Here is a 19,872-nt window from a genome sequence, read left to right as displayed (position 1 = left end):
ATACGAGAAGAACCAGAAGCACATTTCCACAACACATTAGACTTGCGCATGGTAAATCCTCATGATACTGGCAATTTCTTTAATAAAAACAAAATATGTAGCCTACTTTAGGGAAACAAAATACTAAATCAAATCAAATCAAATCAAATGTATTTTAATATAGCCCTTCGTACATCAGCTGATATTCTCAAAGTGCTGTACAGAAACCCAGCCTAAAACCCCAAACAGCAAGCAAAGCATGTGAAAGAAGCACGGTGGCTAGGAAAAACTCCCTAGGAAAAACTCCCTAGAAAGGCCAAAAACCTAGGAAGAAACCTAGAGAGGAACCAGGCTATGAGGGGTGGCCAGTCCTCTTCTGGCTGTGCAGGGTGGATATTATAACAGAACATGGTCAAAATGTTAAAATGTTAAAATGTTCATAAATGACCAGCATGGTCAAATAATAATAATCATAGTAGTTGTCGAGGGTGCAACAAGCACGTCCGGTGAACAGGTCAGGGTTCCATAGCCGCAGGCAGAACAGTTGAAACTGGAGCAGCAGCACGGCCAGGTGGACTGGGGACAGCAAGGAGTCATCATACCAGGTAGTCCTGAGGCATGGTCCTAGGGCTCAGGTCCTCCGAGAGAAAGACAGAAAGAGAGAAAGAGAGAATTAGAGAGAGCATATTTAAATTCACACAGGACACCGGATAAGACAAGAGAAATACTCCAGATGTAACAGACTGACCCTAGCCCCCCGACACATAAACTACTGCAGCATAAATACTGGAGGCTGAGACAGGAGGGATCAGAAGACACTGTGGCCCCATCCGATGATACCCCCGGACAGGGCCAAACAGGCAGGATATAACCCCACCCACTTTGCCAAAGCACAGCCCCCACACCACTAGAGGGATGTCTCCAACCACCAACTTACCGTCCTAAGACAAGGCCGAGTATAGCCCACAACGATCTCCGCCATGGCACAACCCAAGGGGGGGGGCGCCAACCCAGACAGGAAGACCACGTCAGTGACTCAACCCACTCAAGTGACGCACCCCTCCCATGGACGGCATGGAAGAACACCAGTAGGCCAGTGACTCAGCCCCTGTAAAAGGGTTAGAGGCAGAGAATCCCAGTGGAAAGAGGGGAACCGGCAAGGCAGAGACAGCAAGGGCGGTTCGTTGCTCCAGCCTTTCCGTTCACCTTCACACTCCTGGGCCAGACTATACTTAATCATAGGACCTACTGAAGAGATAAGTCTTCAGTAAAGACTTAAAGGTTGAGACTGAGTCTGCGTCTCTCACATTGGTAGGCAGACCATTCCATAAAAATGGAGCTCTATAGGAGAAAGCCCTACCTCCAGCCGTTTGCTTAGAAATTCTAGGGACAATTAGGAGGCCTGCGTCTTGTGACCGTAGCGTACGTGTAGGTATGTACGGCAGGACCAAATCGGAAAGATAGGTAGGAGCAAACCCATGTAATGCTTTGTAGGTTAGCAGCAAAACCTTGAAATCAGCCCTTGCCTTAACAGGAAGCCAGTGTAGGGAGGCTAGCACTGGAGTAATATGATCCAATTTTTTGGTTCTAGTCAGGATTCTAGCAGCCGTATTTAGCACTAACTGAAGTTTATTTAGTGCTTTATCCGGGTAGCCGGAAAGTAGAGCATTGCAGTAGTCCAGCCTAGAAGTAACAAAAGCATGGATACATTTTTCTGCGTCATTTTTGGACAGAAAATTTCTGATTTTTGCAATGTTACGTAGATGGAAAAAAGCTGTCCTTGAAACAGTCTTGATATGTTCTTCAAAAGAGAGATCAAGGTCCAGAGTAACGCCGAGGTCCTTCACAGTTTTATTTGAGACGACTGTACAACCATCCAGATTAATTGTCAGATTCAACAGAAGATCTCTTTGTTTCTTGGGACCTAGAACAAGCATCTCTGTTTTGTCCGAGTTTAAAAGTAGAAAGTTTGCAGCCATCCACTTCTTTATGTCTGAAACACAGGCTTCTAGCGAGGGCAATTTTGGGGCTTCACCATGTTTCATTGAAATGTACAGCTGTGTGTCGTCCGCATAGCAGTGAAATTTAACATTATGTTTTCGAATGACATCCCCAAGAGGTAAAATATATAGTGAAAACAATAGTGGTCCTAAAACGGAACCTTGAGGAACACCGAAATTTACAATTGATTTGTCAGAGGACAAACCATTCACAGAGACAAACTGATATCTTTCCGACAGATAAGATCTAAACCAGGCCAGAACTTGTCCATGTAGACCAATTTGGGTTTCCAATCTCTCCAAAAGAATGTGGTGATCGATGGTATCAAAAGCGGCACTAAGATCTAGGAGCACGAGGACAGATGCAGAGCCTCGGTCTGACGTCATTAAAAGGTCATTTACCACCTTCACAAGTGCAGTCTCAGTGCTATGATGGGGTCTAAAACCAGACTGAAGCGTTTCGTATACATTGTTTGTCTTCAGGAAGGCAGTGAGTTGCTGTGCAACAGCTTTTTCTAAAATTTTTGAGAGGAATGGAAGATTCGATATAGGCCGATAGTTTTTTATAATTTCTGGATCAAGATTCGGCTTTTTCAAGAGAGGCTTTATTACTGCCACTTTTAGTGAGCTTGGTACACATCCGGTGGATAGAGAGCCGTTTATTATGTTCAACATAGGAGGGCCAAGCACAGGAAGCAGCTCTTTCAGTAGTTTAGTTGGAATAGGGTCCAGTATGCAGCTTGAGGGTTTGGAGGCCATGATTATTTTCATCATTGCGTCAAGAGATATAGTACTAAAACACTTTAGTATCTCCCTTGATCCTAGGTCCTGGCAGAGTTGTGCAGACTCAGGACAATGGAGCTTTGGAGGAATACCCAGATTTAAAGTGGAGTCTGTAATTTGCTTTCTAATGATCATGATCTTTTCCTCAAAGAAGTTCATAAATTTATTACTGCTGAAGTGAAAGCCATCCTCCATTTGCGAAGGCTGCTTTTTAGTTAGCTTTGCGACAGTATCAAAAAGAAATTTCGGATTGTTCTTATTTTCCTCAATTAAGTTGGAAAAATAGGATGATCGAGCAGCAGTAAGGGCTCTTCGATACTGCACGGTACTGTCTTTCCAAGCTAGTCGGAAGACTTCCAGTTTGGTGTGGCGCCATTTCCGTTCCAATTTTCTGGAAGCTTGCTTCAGAGCTCGTGTATTTTCTGTATACCAGGGAGCTAGTTTCTTATGACAGATGTTTTTAGTTTTTAGGGGTGCAACTGCATCTAGGGTATTGCGCAAGGTTAAATTGAGTTCCTCGGTTAGGTGGTTAACTGATTTTTGTCCTCTGACGTCCTTGGGTAGGCAGAGGCAGTCTGGAAGGGCATCAAGGAATCTTTGGGTTGTCTGAGAATTTATAGCACGACTTTTAATGCTCCTTGGTTGGGGTCTGAGCAGATTATTTGTTGCAATTGCAAACGTAATAAAATAGATAGATAAGAATGCGCCCAAACAATATAAGTGAAATTATAAACTAGGTGGTTCTAGCCCTGAATGCTGATTGGCTGACAGCCGTGGTATATTAGACTGGATACCACAGGTATGACAAAAACATTTATTTTAACGGCTCTAATTACATTGGTAGCCACTTTATAATAGCAATAAGGCCCAAGGAGGTGTGGTATATGGCCAATATACCACGGGCTAAGGGCTGTTCATAAGAATGACGCAACGCGGAGTGCGTGGACACAGCCCTTAGCTATGGTATATTGGCCATATATCACAAACCCCCGAGGTGACTTATTGCTATTATAAAGTGGCTACCAATGTAATTAAAGCAGTTTCCCCACCAAGGTTTACATGCTAAAATCGCCACTGTAAGTAAGTGTAACCGATGTGAACTGGCTAACTAGTTAGCGGTGGTACGCGCTAATAGTGTTTCAATCGGGTGACATCACTCGCTCTGAGACCTTGAAGTAGTGGTTCCCTTTGCTCTGCAAGGACCGTGACTTTTGTGGAGCGATGGGTAACAATGCTTCAGGCGTGTCAGTTGTTGATGTGTGCAGAGGGTCCCTGGTTCAAGCCCAGGTTGGGGCGAGGAGAGGGACGTAAGCTATACTGTTACATAAGCATGTGACAAATAACATTTGATTTGAATAAAATTAGTTTTATTCTACTACCGCTAATAGCCTACTTTAAGACAAGCAAGCACACACATTATATTCAGGAAATGGGCTTGTCTAGTTTTGTACTTATGCCTAAATCCTTTAGTCCTCCAAGAAAAAGGTAAATTGGTCAATCATTCATTGGTCGGGCATCGTCATGGTGGGCCAAGGACCACCACACTGTGGTAGACCTACTTCTTCATACACATCCATATCGATGACTGAATCAAAATACACAAGACTATGATTTTCACCTGCATGCCATGTAACGTCATAATAGAGCCATTATCCATCCGCGCCCCTTAGTTACTGTTGCGAGGTCAGACACTTTTTCCCCTGCGAATCGCATTTCCCCATTTAAAATGGATGGAAGGCCTAACAGTCAAAATGATGTCAAACTGTGTTGACACAGATTATGAAATTAAACCCATTGTCAAAGAATGTTGGGCTCTTGATTGAAAAGTTGACGCACCAACTATGATAGGCCTAATTATCATAATTCTATAGCCAGCAGCCAAAGGTTCTGATTGCATTTGTTTTTTACAAAAACAGGCAGAGTTTAGGGTATTAAACACTTTCTTATTTAGTAATATACTCCTATTCAAAACCATAAGAGAATCATAACACTAGCCTAATAGGCTATTTAAAAAACATCAGGAAATAGGCCTACAAAATAAAGTAGCTAGAAGATCTTTTGGTTTAACTCTTCAACAGTTGACCTTCGACAGTAGTCTAACCCCGCCCCCTAATTTCGATTAAGACATTAATGAGAGAGCTAGGACGGATGTAGTCAATATAACTATTTGTTTAGCACTTTTGAAATGTACAGAGACAGAATTCAGAACATGGGCCGTTCTTACAGTGTTCACCCTGTACACCAAGTCAGAACCGTTGGATAAATAAAGGGGGCATTTAAGCAGACAATGAAAGCTCTTTCAATATTCAATGATTACATTTCTCAAAAACAGGTTATAGGCTACATGTGTACCACCAAGTCAGAACAATAGGCGATTTTAAGAGTGGTAAATAGACCAAATTATTAGGGTGAGGCACATGGGCTACTAACATCTTACTACACAACATACACTTAGTATTATATTCTTAGCTACAGTGTACATATCTCCCTGGCATATTACATAATTTATGCAGATGCATAAATGTGCTGTGCTCACTTGAACAGGAAGGTGGCACGGCGGTCCTTCGTGGGCAAATTATGTCATCAAAGTCTGGCATTCTCTGGATTTATGGTGCTTTCATAACAACCGGGAACTCTGAAAAAAAACAAGGTTGAATCATGATGACGTTATTGATCTCCAGGTTGTAGCTCTAGAAAGAGGATGGATTTACAATTCTGAGTTAGATGACTGTTCAAAATGTATTTTCCCAGTCAGGGCTCGTTTATTCTCGACTTCCCAGTTGTCTTGAACTCACTGAAGTCAAGTTTTCGCAGGTCTGAGTTAACAGTTGTTTTGAGCATGGCACAAATCATGCTTCATTGGCAGCATGGCCAATGTTGAATGTTTACCATTTTAAACATGGAAAAGAGCCTCTTAATCCCAGATTTGGAACCACACACCCGGTCACTGATTCCTTCCAAACCACGCATTGCTGAATTTGACATTTCCAAATTGTTGTGTATTGTTTATATCCAATGGTCGAGGGGCACCGATACGTTTTGTCTATAATTTCTTGTCATTATTAAAAAGGATTTACCAGTAGATTGTTGACTTGATTCATGGTGATGACTGCTAGCTAAGATTTTGAAAGTATGATGTTGACATGATCAGTTCAATCAAAGCTACTGTACATATAACGTGATTTGACGTAATTTTATCTGTGGCCAATGACCTTGAGCCTTCTTGGATTGGCACTTCTGATGTAACTCTATGGCAGCACCCAGGAGGCTAGAGTTTTCGAGGTCTACCCTTAGACTTGGCGGTGACTTAGTGTCCCCATGAGTGACAGAACACTGAGCCAATCACGGCGCAACACTCTGTATTTTCTGCTGGCTTGCCCCACCACCAGAGAAAGCACTGAGCTAGGCTGAAACACCTGCATTTTGGAGCTGCCTTACTAAAGAAAACAAAAAAGAGACCATGCTTGTATGCGGCTATATTTAACTCAATTATATATTATTTTGTACATTGTTTGCATACTGATATGTGACACGTATTAATGCAAAAATAACTTTTTAATAAAAATGTGGGGCTCAAAACAGGTGGGGCTCTGCCACTGTTACTTACAAGCTCTTAACCAACAATGCAGTTCATAAAATAGACCTAAGAAAATATTGACTAAATAAACTAAAGTAAAAAATAAAAATGAACACTATAAAATTACATAACAATAACGAGGCTATATACAGGGGGTACCAAGTCGCGGGGGTACAGGTTAGTCGAGGTAGTTTGTACATGTAGGTTGAGGTAAAGTGACTATGCATAGATAAACAGCGAGGTGGCCATTTGATACATTTTTCAGCAGTCTTATAGCTTGGGTGTAGAAGCTGTTAAGGAGCCTTTTGGACCTAGACTTGGCGCTCCAGTACCGCTTGCCATTCGGTAGCAGAGAGAACAGTCTATGACTAGGGTGGCTGGAGTCTTTGACAATGTTTTGGGCCTTCCTCTGACACCGCCTGGTATAGAGGTCCTGTATGGCAGGAAGCTTGGCCCCAGTGATGTATTGGGCCGAAAATCAGGTACAATTGAAAGTCACAGAGTAAAATACTACTTGAGTAAAAGTCTAAAAGTATTTGGTTTTAAATATACTTAAGTATCAAAAGTAAATGTAATTGCTAAAATATACTTAAGTATCGAAACCAATGCTCCCTCTAAGCTGCGTGGGTGCGCGGGATTGCAGTTACCAGAGACTGCCGCGCAGCTCCTCAAGACTGCCCCGCAGAGCGCAGAAATATTAGCCAACAGAGAGAAGCACCAGATTGAACTTCACTCAACTTTCTAGAGTTTTTCCTGTTAGTTAACACTATCAACGTTTCCCTTTACTCATTAGCCACTTTCAATGCAACATACCGAAACAAAACGAACTATTTGTTGTAGGCAGAACGCATCGGAGTAGGATTCTATTGCACACGACTCAGCCCGTACTCTAGACCAGTGCGGCGTAACCAATCAGTGCTGCAGTAGGCCTATATGCAAATAGTCCATTGCCATAGAGTGCATTCGGAAAGTATTCAGACCCCTTCCCTTTTTCCACATGTTGTTAACGTTACAGCCTTATTCTAAAATGGATTCAATAAATAAATAATCCTCATCAATCTACCCACAATACTCCATAATGACAAAGCGAAAACAGGTTTATAGAAATGTTTGCAAATGTATATATATATATATAAAAATAAATACCTTCCAGAAGGACAACCATCTCTGCAGCTCTCCACCAATCAGGCCTTTATGGTAGAGTGGCCAGACGGAAGCCACTCCTCAGTAAAAGGCATCTAAAGGACTCTCAGACCATGAGAAACAAGATTATCTGGTCTGATGAAACCAAGGTTGAACTATTTGGCCTGAATGCCAAGCGTCACATCTAGAGGAAACCTGGCACCATCCGTTGGGTGAAGCATGGCAATGGCAGCATCAGGCTGTGGGGATGTTTTTTAGTGGCAGGGACTGGGAGACTAGTCAGGATCAAGGGAAAGATGAATGGAGCAAAATACAGAGAGATACTTGATGAAAACCTGCTCCAGAGCGCTCAGGACCTCAGACTGGGGCGAAGGTTCACCTTCCAACAGGACAATGACCCTAAGCACACAGCCAACACAACGCAGGAGTGGCTTCAGGACAAGTCCTTGAATGGCCCAGCCAGAGCCCGCACTTGAACCCGATCTAACATCTCTGGAGTGACCTGAAAATAGATGTGCAGGCACTCCCCATCCAACCTGACAGAGCTTGAGAGGATCTGCAGAGAAGAATGGGAGAAACTCCCCAAAGACAGGTGTGCCAAGCTTGTAGCATCATACCCAAGAAGACGCAAAGCTGTAATCGCTTCCAAAGGTGCTTCAACAAAGTACTGAGTAAAGGGTCTGAATACTTACAGTACCCAGTCAAAAGTTTGGAGACACCAACTCATTCAAGGGTTTTTCTTTATTTGTACTATTTTCAACATTGTAGAATAATAGTGAAGATATCAAAACTATGAAATAACACATATGGAATCATGTAGTAACAAAAAAGTGTTAAACAAAACAAATTAGATTTTAGATTCCTCAAAGTAGCCACCCTTTGCCTTGATGACAGCTTTACATACTCTTGGCATTCTCTTAACCAGCTTTGTGAGGTAGTCACCTGGAATGCATTTCAATTAACAGGTGTGCCTTGTTAAAAGTTAATTTGTGGAATTTCTTTCCTTCTTAAAGTGTTAAATCAAGTGTTATTTTTTGTACCAGTTCATAAACCATGTGCCATGGAATTGGTACATCGCAAATCTCTTCCCATTTATTTTGCAACCTCTATGGCGCAGCTGTCAACATTTATGTCCTCAAATGAAACTGGTATATTTTTCTATTTATGCCAATGCCTTTCAGCCAATTTGTGTCTTTAATATATGGCAGACAAACAAGTTCCCTACCTTCTCCCTTTTCCACTTGCCTTTCCACTGCAATCAGTTGGTTGTAAGTTTGGATTGAGCAGACATTCTGATATATTTTCGATAACTCCACCGTTTCTATTCCTAATATCGTAAATAAATATATTACTTTTTTTATTCCATAAAGAATGTTTTTTTTAATTCATCACTATATTTGAGTTTAACCATAACATTTTTTGTAATATTTGTTCTATCTTTTATGGCGGATGAAACTGCAATTTTAACCAGCTTTTTATGGGCTTGTTTAAGAAAGGCGATACTTAAAAAACAAACATTTTCAATAAATCAGAAATTAGTTGTAATCTGTATAAAGGCAAAAATGTTTTTTTTTTAGCAAAGGATGAGCCTTTTTTAATAATCTACTGGAGAACCATTTGGGGTTTAAGTATAACTTGAGTGAAGCTTTTAGTGAGAGGTTTAAAGATTTAATTTGGAATAATTTTAGCCCCCAAACTCATATTCATTATATAATTAGGTATGCTTAATTTTGTCTGGCTTAGCATTCCAAGTAAAATAAAATATGTTTTGCTCATATGATTTAAAAAACGAGTCATCTGGAGTAGACCGCGCAATTAGTAAGTAAGTAAACTGGGATAGGACCAAATCAAATCAAATCAAATGTATTTATATAGCCCTTCTTACATCAGCTGATATCTCAAAGTGCTGTACAGAAACCCAGCCTAAAACCCCAAACAGCAAGCAATGCAGGTGTAGAAGCACGGTGGCTAGGAAAAACTCCCTAGAAAGGACAAAACCTAGGAAGAAACCTAGAGAGGAACCAGGCTATGAGGGGTGGCCAGTCCTCTTCTGGCTGGAACTGAACAGTTGGAACTGGAGCAGCAGCACGGCCAGGTGAACTGGGGACAGCAAGGAGTCATCAAGCCAGGTAGTCCTGAGGCATGGTCCTAGGGCTCAGGTCCTCTGAGAGAGAGAAAGAAAGAAAGAGAGAATTAGAGAGAGCATATTTAAATTCACACAGGACACCGGAAAAGACAAGAGAAATACTCCAGATGTGACAGACTGACCCTAGCCCCCCGACACATAAACTACTGCAGCATAAATACTGGAGGCTGAGACAGGAGGGGTCAGGAGACACTGTGGCCACATCCGATGAAACCCCCAGACAGGGCCAAACAGGTAGGATATAACCCCACCCACTTTGCCAAAACACAGCCTCCACACCACTGGAGGGATATCTCCAACCACCAACATACCATCCCGGGACAAGGCCGAGTATAGCCCACAAAGATCTCCGCCACGGCACAGCCCAAGGGGGGGCGCCAACCCAGACAGGAAGACCACGTCAGTGACTCAACCCACTCAAGTGACGCACCCCTCCCAGGGACGGCATGGAAGAACACCAGTAAGCCAGTGACTCAGCCCCTGTAATAGGGGTAGAGGCAGAGAATCCCAGTGGAAAGAGGGGAAACCGGCCAGGCAGAGACAGCAAGGGCGGTTCGTTGCTCCAGCCTTTCCGTTCACCTTCACACCCCTGGGCCAGACTACACTTAATCATAGGACCTACTGAAGAGATGTGTCTTCAGTAAAGACTTATAGGTTGAGACTGAGTCTGCGTCTCTCACATGGGTAGGCAGAATATTCCATAAAAATTGAGCTCTATAGGAGAAAGCCCTGCCTCCGGCTGTTTGCTTAGAAATTCTAGGAACAATTAGGAGGCCCGCGTCTTGTGACCGTAGCGTACGTGTAGGTATGTACGGCAGGACCAAATCGGAAAGATAGGTAGGAGCAAGCCCATGTAATGCTTTGTAGGTTAGCAGTAAAACCTTGAAATCAGCCCTTGCCTTAACAGGAAGCCAGTGTAGGGAGGCTAGCACTGGAGTAATATGATCACATTTTTGGGTTCTAGTCAGGATTCTAGCAGCCGTATTTAGCACTAACTGAAGTTTATTTAGTGCTTTATCCGGGTAGCCGGAAAGTAGAGCATTGCAGTAGTCCAACCTAGAAGTAACAAAGGCATGGATTCATTTTTATGCGTCATTTTTGGACAGAAAGTTTCAGATTTTTGCAATGTTACGTAGATGGAAAAAAGCTGTCCTTGAAACAGTCTTGATATGTTCTTCAAAAGAGAGATCAGGGTCCAGAGTAACGCCGAGGTCCTTCACAGTTTTATTTGAGACGACTGTACAACCATCCAGATTAATTGTCAGATTCAACAGAAGATCTCTTTGTTTCTTGGGACCTAGAACAAGCATCTCTGTTTTGTCCGAGTTTAAGAGTAGAAAGTTTGCAGCCATCCACTTCCTTATGTCTGAGACACAGGCTTCTAGCAAGGGCAATTTTGGGGCTTCACCATGTTTCATTGAAATGTACAGCTGTGTGTCATCCGCATAGCAGTGAAATTTAACATTATGTTTTCGAATGACATCCCCAAGAGGTAAAATATATAGTGAAAACAATAGTGGTCCTAAAACGGAACCTTGAGGAACACCGAAATTGACAGTTGATTTGTCAGAGGACAAACCATTCACAGAGACAAACTGATATCTTTCCGACAGATAAGACCTAAACCAGGCCAGAACTTGTCCATGTAGACCAATTTGGGTTTCCAATCTCTCCAAAAGAATGTGGTGATCGATGGTATCAAAAGCAGCACTAAGATCTAGGAGCACGAGGACAGACGCAGAACCTCGGTCTGACGTCATTAAAAGGTAATTTACCACCTTCACAAGTGCAGTCTCAGTGCTATGATGGGGTCTAAAACCAGACTGAAGCGTTTCGTGTACATTGTTTGTCTTCAGGAAGGCAGTGAGTTGCTGCGCAACAGCTTTTTAATTTTTTTTGGAGAGGAATGGAAGATTCGATATAGGCCGATAGCTTTTTATAATTTCTGGGTCAAGATTTGGCTTTTTCAAGAGAGGCTTTATTACTGCCACTTTTAGTGAGTTTGGTACACATCCGGTGGATAGAGAGCCGTTTATTATGTTCAACATAGGAGGGCCAAGCACAGAAAGCAGCTCTTTCAGTAGTTTAGTTGGAATAGGGTCCAGTATGCAGCTTAACCAAAGAGTTAATCAATGTGATTTTTCCATAAATAGACAAGTAGACTATTACAAACACACAACATATGTCCCATCAGCCAGAATCAGTTTATTCTGTATTGATATGTTTCTTTACTTTATGATGTCTGTTTACTTTGCAACAGATAACATTTTGCAGCTTGAAGAGAACAAATTCTCTCTACATCAAAAACTCCATATCACTGAGATGTATAGACAGACTCTGAACAAGCTGTAAGTGGATGTGATATTAGTTTGATCATATTAGAATTTGTTCTCATTCACATGACATTGGTGTTTGTCTTTTCACAGGACCAAAGCCCTGATTCAAGGCAAACACAAGGAAAAGCAACATGTAAGTAAGCCTAAGTAAGACAGCCTGCCAACTACTGATCCATAATCGCTCAATAGTAAACTAAGCTTCCAAGTACTTAAACTAAACCATAAGCCCCAGTATCAACACTCCTATTGGGTCATATTTATGTGATCGGATGTCTTTGCACACATTTCTAAGGCAATTTCAGTTTTCTCCTCAGATTGACACTCTACAGTCATGGCCAAAAGTTTTGAGAATGACACAAATATTAATTTTCACAAAGTTTGCTGCTTCAGTGTCTTTAGATATTTTTGTCAGATACTATGGAATACTGAAGTATAATTACAAGCATTGTCAAAGTGTCAAAGGCTTTTATTGACAATTACATGAAGTTGATGCAAAGACTCAATATTTGCAGAGTTGAAACTTCTTTTTCAAGACCTCTGCAATCCGCCCTGGCATGCTGTCAATTAACTTCTGGGCCACATCCTGACTGATGGAAGCCCATTCTTGTATAATCAATACTTGGAGTTTGTCAGAATTTGTGGTTTTTTGTTTGTCCATCTGCCTCTTGAGGATTGACCACAAGTTCACAATGGGATTAAGGTCTGGGGAGTTTCCTGGCCATGGACCCAAAATATGGATGTTTTGTTCCCCGAGCCACTTAGTTATCACTTTTGCCTTATGGCAAGGTGCTCCATCATGCTGGAAAAGGCATTGTTCGTCACCAAACTGTTCCTGGATGGTTCGGAGAAGTTCCTCTCGGAGGATGTGTTGGTACCATTCTTTATTCATGGCTGTGTTGTTAGGCAAAATTGTGAGTGAGCTCACTCCCTTCGCTGAGAAGCAACCCCACACATGAATGGTCTCAGGATGCTTTACTGTTGGCATGACACAGGACTGATGGTAGCGCTCACCTTGTCTTCTCCGGACAAGCTTTTTTCCAGATGCCCCAAACAATCGGAAAGGGGATTCATCAGAGAAAATGACTTTACCCCAGTCCTCAGCAGTCCAATCCCTGTACCTTTTGCAGAATATCAGTCTGTCCCTGATGTTTTTCCTGGAGAGAAGTAGCTTCTTTGCTGCCCTTCTTGACACCAGGCCATCCTCCAAAGGTATTCGCCTCACTGTGTGTGCAGATGCACTCACACCTGCATGCTGCCATTCCTGAGCAAGCTCTGTACTGGTGGTGCCCCGATCCCGCAGCTGAATCAACTTTAGGAGACGGTCCTGGTGCTTGCTGGACTTTCTTGGGCGCCCTGAAGCCTTCTTCACAACAATTGAAACGCTCTCCTTGAAGTTCTTGATGATCCGATAAATGGTTGATTTAGGTGAAATCTTACTGGCAGCAATATCCTTGCCTGTGAAGCCCTTTTTGTGCAAAGCAATGATGATGGCACGTGTTTCCTTGCAGGTAACCATGAGTGACAGAGGAAGAACAATGATTCCAAGCACCACCCTCCTTTTGAAGCTTCCAGTCTGTTATTCGAACTCAATCAGCATGACAGAGTGATCTCCAGCCTTGTCCTCGTCAACACTCACACCTGTGTTAATGAGAGAATCACACTTCCGGCGCCGACAGAGATGACGCCTCGCTTCGCATTCCTAGGAAACTATGCAGTATTTATTTTTTTATGTGTTATTGCTTACATTGTTACCCCAGGTAATCTTAGGTTTTATTACATACAGTCGGGAGGAACTATTGGATATAAGAGCAACGTCAACTCACCAACATTACGACCAGGAATACGGCTTCCCGAAGCGGATCCTCTGTTTGGCCTACCACCCAGGACAATGGATCGGATCCCAGCCGGCAAGCCAAAACAACAACGACGTAGAAGAAGGGGCAGACGGAGCGGTCTTCTGGTCAGGCTCCGTAGACGGGCACATCGCGCACCGCTCCCGAGCATACTACTTGCCAATGTCCAGTCTCTTGACAACAAGGTAGATGAAATCTGAGCAAGGGTAGCATTCCAGAGAGACATCTGAGACTGTAACGTTCTTTGTTTCACGGAAACATGGCTCACTCGAGACACGCTATCTGAGTCGGTCCAGCCACCTGGTTTCTTCACGCACTCTGGTAAGAAGCAGGGCGGGGGTGTATGCCTTATGATTAACGAGACGTGGTGTGATCATAACAACATACAGGAACTCAAGTCCTTTTGTTCACCTGACTTAGAATTCCTCACAATCAAATGCTGACCGCATTATCTACCAAGAGAATTCTCTTCGATCATAATCACAGTCGTGTATATTCCCCCCCAAGCAGACACATCGACGGCCCTGAAAGAACTTCATTGGACTATGTAAACTGGAAACCACATATCCTGAGGCTGCATTCATTGTAGCCAGGGATTTATATAGACGTTCCGCTAGCGGAACACCTGCTCCAATATCCAATGATAGGCGTGGCGCGAAATACAAACTCCTCGAAAATCCGAAAACTTCAATTTTTCAAACATATGACTATTTTACACCATTTTAAAGACAAGACTCTCCTTTATCTAACCACACGTCCGATTTCAAAAAGGCTTTACAGCGAAAGCAAAACATTAGATTATGTCAGCAGAGTACCCAGCCAGAAATAATCAGACACCCATTTTTCAAGCTAGCATATAATGTCACAAAAAACAAAACCACAGCTAAATGCAGCACTAACCTTTGATGATCTTCATCAGATGACACTCCTAGGTCATTATGTTATACAATACATGCATGTTTTGTTCAATCAAGTTCATATTTATATCAAAAACCAGCTTTTTACATTAGCATGTGACGTTCAGAACTAGCATTCCCACCGAACACTTCCGGTGAATTTACTAAATTACTCACGATAAACGTTCACAAAAAACATAACAATTATTTTAAGAATTATAGATACAGAACTCCTTTATGCAATCGCGGTGTCCGATTTTAAAATAGCTTTTCGGTGAAAGCACATTTTGCAATATTCTGAGTAGATAGCCCGGCCATCATGGCTAGCTATTTTGACACCCATCAAGTTTGGTACTCACCAAACTCAGATTTACTATAAGAAAAATTGGATTACCTTTGCTGTTCTTCGTCAGAATGCACTCCCAGGACTTCTACTTCAATAACAAATGTTGGTTTGGTTCCAAATAATCCATAGTTATATCCAAATAGCGGCGTTTATTTGTGCGTTCAAGACACTATCCGAAGGGTAAAGAAGGGTGATGCGCCCGGCGCGTTTCGTGACAAAAAATGTCAAAATATTCCATTACCGTACTTCGAAGCATGTCAAACGCTGTTTAAAATCAATTTGTATGCGATTTTTCTCGTAAAAAAGCGATAATATTCCGACCGGGAAACCCTGTTTTCGTTCAAAGACTGAAAATAAAAACATGGAGTTGTCTCGTGCACGCGTGCGCCAGTCTCATTGTTCTCAGATCGACCACTTACCAAATGCGCTACTGTTTTTCAGCCATGGCCTGCAAAGTCATCATTCAACGTTCTGGCGCCTTCTGAGAGCCTATGGGAGTGTTAGAAAATGTCACGTTACAGCAGAGATCCCCTGTTTTGGATAGAGATGATCAAGAAGGCCAAGAAATAGTCAGAGAGGGCGCTTCCTGTTTGGAATCTTCTCAGGTTTTGGCCTGCCAAATGAGTTCTGTTATACTCACAAACACCATTCAAACAGTTTTAGAAACTTTGGAGTGTTTTCTACCCAAAGCTAATAATTATATGCATATTCTAGTTTCTGGGCAGGAGTAATAATCAGATTAAATCGGGTACGTTTTTTATCCGGCCGTGAAAATACTGCCCCCTATCCATAACAAGTTAACAAGGCTAATCTGAAAACAAGGCTCCCCAAATTCTATCAGCATATCGATTGTGCTACCAGGGCTGGCAAAACCCTAGACCACTGTTATTCTAACTTCCGCGACGCATATAAGACAGAAACTAAAACAGGAAGCTCCCGCCCTCAGGTCTGTTCAATGCTGGTCCGACCAATCGGATTCCACGCTTCAAGATTGCTTCGATCACATGGACTGGGATATGTTCCGTATTGCGGCGAACAACAACATTGACGAATACGCTGATTCGGTGTGCGAGTTTATTAACAAGTGCATCGGCGATGTCGTACCCACAGCGTCTATTAAAACATTCCCAAACCAGAAACCGTGGATTGATGGCAGCATTTGCGCAAAACTGAACGCGCGAACCACTGCTTTTAATCAGGGCAAGGTGACCGGAAACATGACTGAATACAAACAGTGTAGCTATTCCCTCCGTAAGGCAATCAAACAAGCTAAGCGTCAGTACAGAGACAAAGTGGAGTCGCAATTCAACGGCTCAGACACGAGAGGTATGTGGCAGGGTCTACAGTCAATCACGGACTACAAAAGAAAAACTAGCCCCGTCGTGGACCACGATGCCTTGCTCCCAGACAGACTAAACAACTTTTTTGCTCGCTTTGAGGACAATACAGTGCCACTGACACAGCCCGCTACCAAAACCTGCGGGCTCTCCTTCACTGTAGCCAACGTGAGTAAAACATTTAAACGTGTTAACCCTCGCAAGGCTGCAGGCCCAGACGGCATTCCCGAACGCGTCCTCAGAGCATGCGCAGACCAGCTGGCTGGTGTGTTTACAGACATATTCAATCAATCCTTATCCCAGTCTGCTGTCCCCACATGCTTCAAGAGGGCCACCATTGTTCCTGTTCCCAAGAAAGCTAAGGTAACTGAGCTAAATGACTACCGCCCTGTAGCACTCACTTCCGTCATCATGAAGTGCTTTGAGAGACTAGTCAAGGACCATATCACCTCCACCCTACCTGTCACCCTAGACCCACTCCAATTTGCTTACCGACCCAATAGGTCCACAGACGACGCAATTGCCATCACACTGCACACTGCCCTAACCCATCTGGACAAGAGGAATACCTATGTAAGAATGCTGTTCATCGATTACAGCTCAGCATTTAACACCATAGTACCCTCCAAACCCGTCATTAAGCTCGAGATCCTGGGTCTCGACCCCGCCCTGTGAAACTGGGTCCTGGACTTCCTGACGGGCCGCCCCCAGTTGGTGACAGTAGGAAACAACATCTCCACCCCGCTGATCCTCAACACTGGGTCCCCACAAGGGTGCGTTCTCAGCCCTCTCCTGTACTCTGTTCACCCACAACTGCCTGGCCATGCACGCCTCCAACTCAATCATCAAGTTTGCAGACGACACTACAGTGGTAGGCTTGATTACCAACAACGACGAGACGGCCTACAGGGAGGAGGTGAGGGCCCTCGGAGTGTGGTGTCAGGAAAATAACCTCACACTCAATGTCAACAAAACAAAGGAGATGATCGTGGACTTCAGGAAACAGCAGAGGGAGCAGCCCCTTATCTACATTGACGGGACAGTGGTGGAGAGGGTGGAGAGTTTTAAGTTCCTCGGCGTACACATCATGGACAAACTGAAATGGTCCACCCACACAGACAGTGTGGTGAAGAAGGCGCAGCAGCGCCTCTTCAACCTCAGGAGGCTGAAGAATTTCGGCTTGTCACCAAAAACACTCACAAACTTTTACAGATGCACAATCGAGAGCATCCTGTTGGGCTGTATCACCGCCTGGTACGGCAACTGCTCCACCCATAACCGGAAGGCTCTCCAGAGGGTAGTGAGGTTTGCACAATGCATCACCGGGTGCAAACTACCTGCCCTCCAGGACACCTACACCACCCCATGTCACAGGAAGGCCAAAAAGATCATCAAGGACAACAACCACCCGAGCCACTGCCTGTTCACCCCGCTATCATCCAGAAGGCGAGGTCAGTAAAGGTGCATCAAAGCGGGGACTGATAGACTGAAAAACAGCTTCTATTTCAAGGCCATCAGACTGTTAAACAGCCATCACTAATATTGAGTGGCTGCTGCCAACATACTGACTCAACAACAGCCACTTTAATAATGGAAAAATGTATGTAATCAATTTATCACTAGCCACTTTATATATAACGTTTACTTACCCTACATTACTAATCTCATATGTATATACTGTACGCTATACCATCTACTGCATCTTGCCATCTTGATGTAATTAAATGTACCACTAGCCACTTTAAACAATGCCACTTTATATAATGTTTTCATACCCTACATTACTCATCTCATCTACTGTACTCTATACCATCTACTGCATCTTGCCATCTTGATGTAATGTATCACCTGCCACGTTAAACAATGCTGCTTTATGTTTTCATACCCTACATTACTCATCTCATATGTATATACTGTACCCTATACCATCTACTGCATCTTGCCTATGCTGTTCGGCCATCACTCATTTATATATTTTTATGTACATATTCGTATTCATTCCTTTACACTTGTGTGTATAAGGTAGTTGTTGTGAAATTGTTAGGTTATATTACTTGTTCGATATTACTGCATGGTCGGAACTAGAAGCACAAGCATTTCGCTACACTTGCATTAACACCTGCTAACCATGTGTATGTGACAAATAAATTTGATTTGATATGATGTCAGCTGGCCCTTTTGTGGCTGGGCTGAAATGCAGTGGAAATTATTTTGGGGGATTCAGTTCGTTTGCATGGCAAAGAGGGACTTTGCAATTAATTGCAATTCATCTGATCACTCTTCATAACATTCTGGAATATATGCAAATTGCCATCATACAAACTGAGGCAGCAGACTGTGAAAATGTATATTTGTGTCATTCTCTAAACTTTTGGCCACGACTGTACAAGACAAAATCCAGACCATTTTCTGTAAGAACATTAATTTTAAAGTTAGCTAGTTGCAATAAGGTGTTATTAGCACATTTTTGCTAGTTACTGTAAGGTGTCTTTCTGTACACTAACATAATTATCATATTGTCCTTAGCTGAACGCCTCTGCTGCCGAGCTTGCTCTGGCCATAGAGAAGGAGGCAGCGCTACTCCGCCAGAGGTGAGTCCAACAGTCAATAAATTCTATTGAAATAGATTAGTGTCGGAGGCTGGACGAGTGCTAACACTCTCGACTCTGGGGGGGTTTCTAGTCACGACTCGGTGTCTGTCCGTGTCCTTCCTCTCGGACTTCATCCACATACCCGTCTCACTCTAGCTTCTACTTCCTATAACAGAAGGAGATCGGACCGCCCGGTCTCCTTTAAAAAAATAAGAACACAAAAAACGATTATTGATGACTGTATATCTGCATGGATCCTATAGAAAGCGATTTCACCCCATCTTTAACCCTAAAACGTACTTTACATTCTATGAGACTTAAACCTACAGCCACAACTCTTTTTTGGGGCTGTTGAGTGTTTATGCCGAGCTCAAGTTGTGATGCTGAAAATACGACTTTGTTTCATTCATATGCTTTTTGATCGGAATAATTATTCAACCAATACGATTTTAGTTAGCTTGACGAGCTAGGTGACGTTGGTAGTAATAAAGTTATCTTGCTTGCTTAACATTGACAGTATGGCCAAACTAGCTACATTATCAAATGTCAAATGTAGCCTAAATATCCATATTGATGAGGTTGTAGTTATCTTTTGGTTGAAAAGGAAAAAGGACAGCGGTGGAACGTCACAACTCTGAAAACAAACCTCTCTCAGTTTCCCACGTGTCATTTCGATTTGGAGAGTCGTTCAAGTGAACCTTCCATGTTGGAACTAGGAATTTCTGATAACTCCGATAGCACGTGAACTTGGTATTAGTCCATTTCTACTCGTATAGGGACATTGTGGGAAGTTGTCTCTAAGTGCTGTGATTTTCTTTCTAGGATTTTTCAACTAACCTCAGAGAAGCGGAAAATAGGCGAACCTGTGTTCCTGACCAAGACCAC

Source organism: Salmo salar, chromosome 09 (assembly GCF_965601325.2).
Source record: "Salmo salar chromosome 09, fSalSal1, whole genome shotgun sequence".
Taxonomy (NCBI): Eukaryota; Metazoa; Chordata; class Actinopteri; order Salmoniformes; family Salmonidae; genus Salmo; species Salmo salar.
This window is presented reverse-complemented; position numbering follows the sequence as displayed.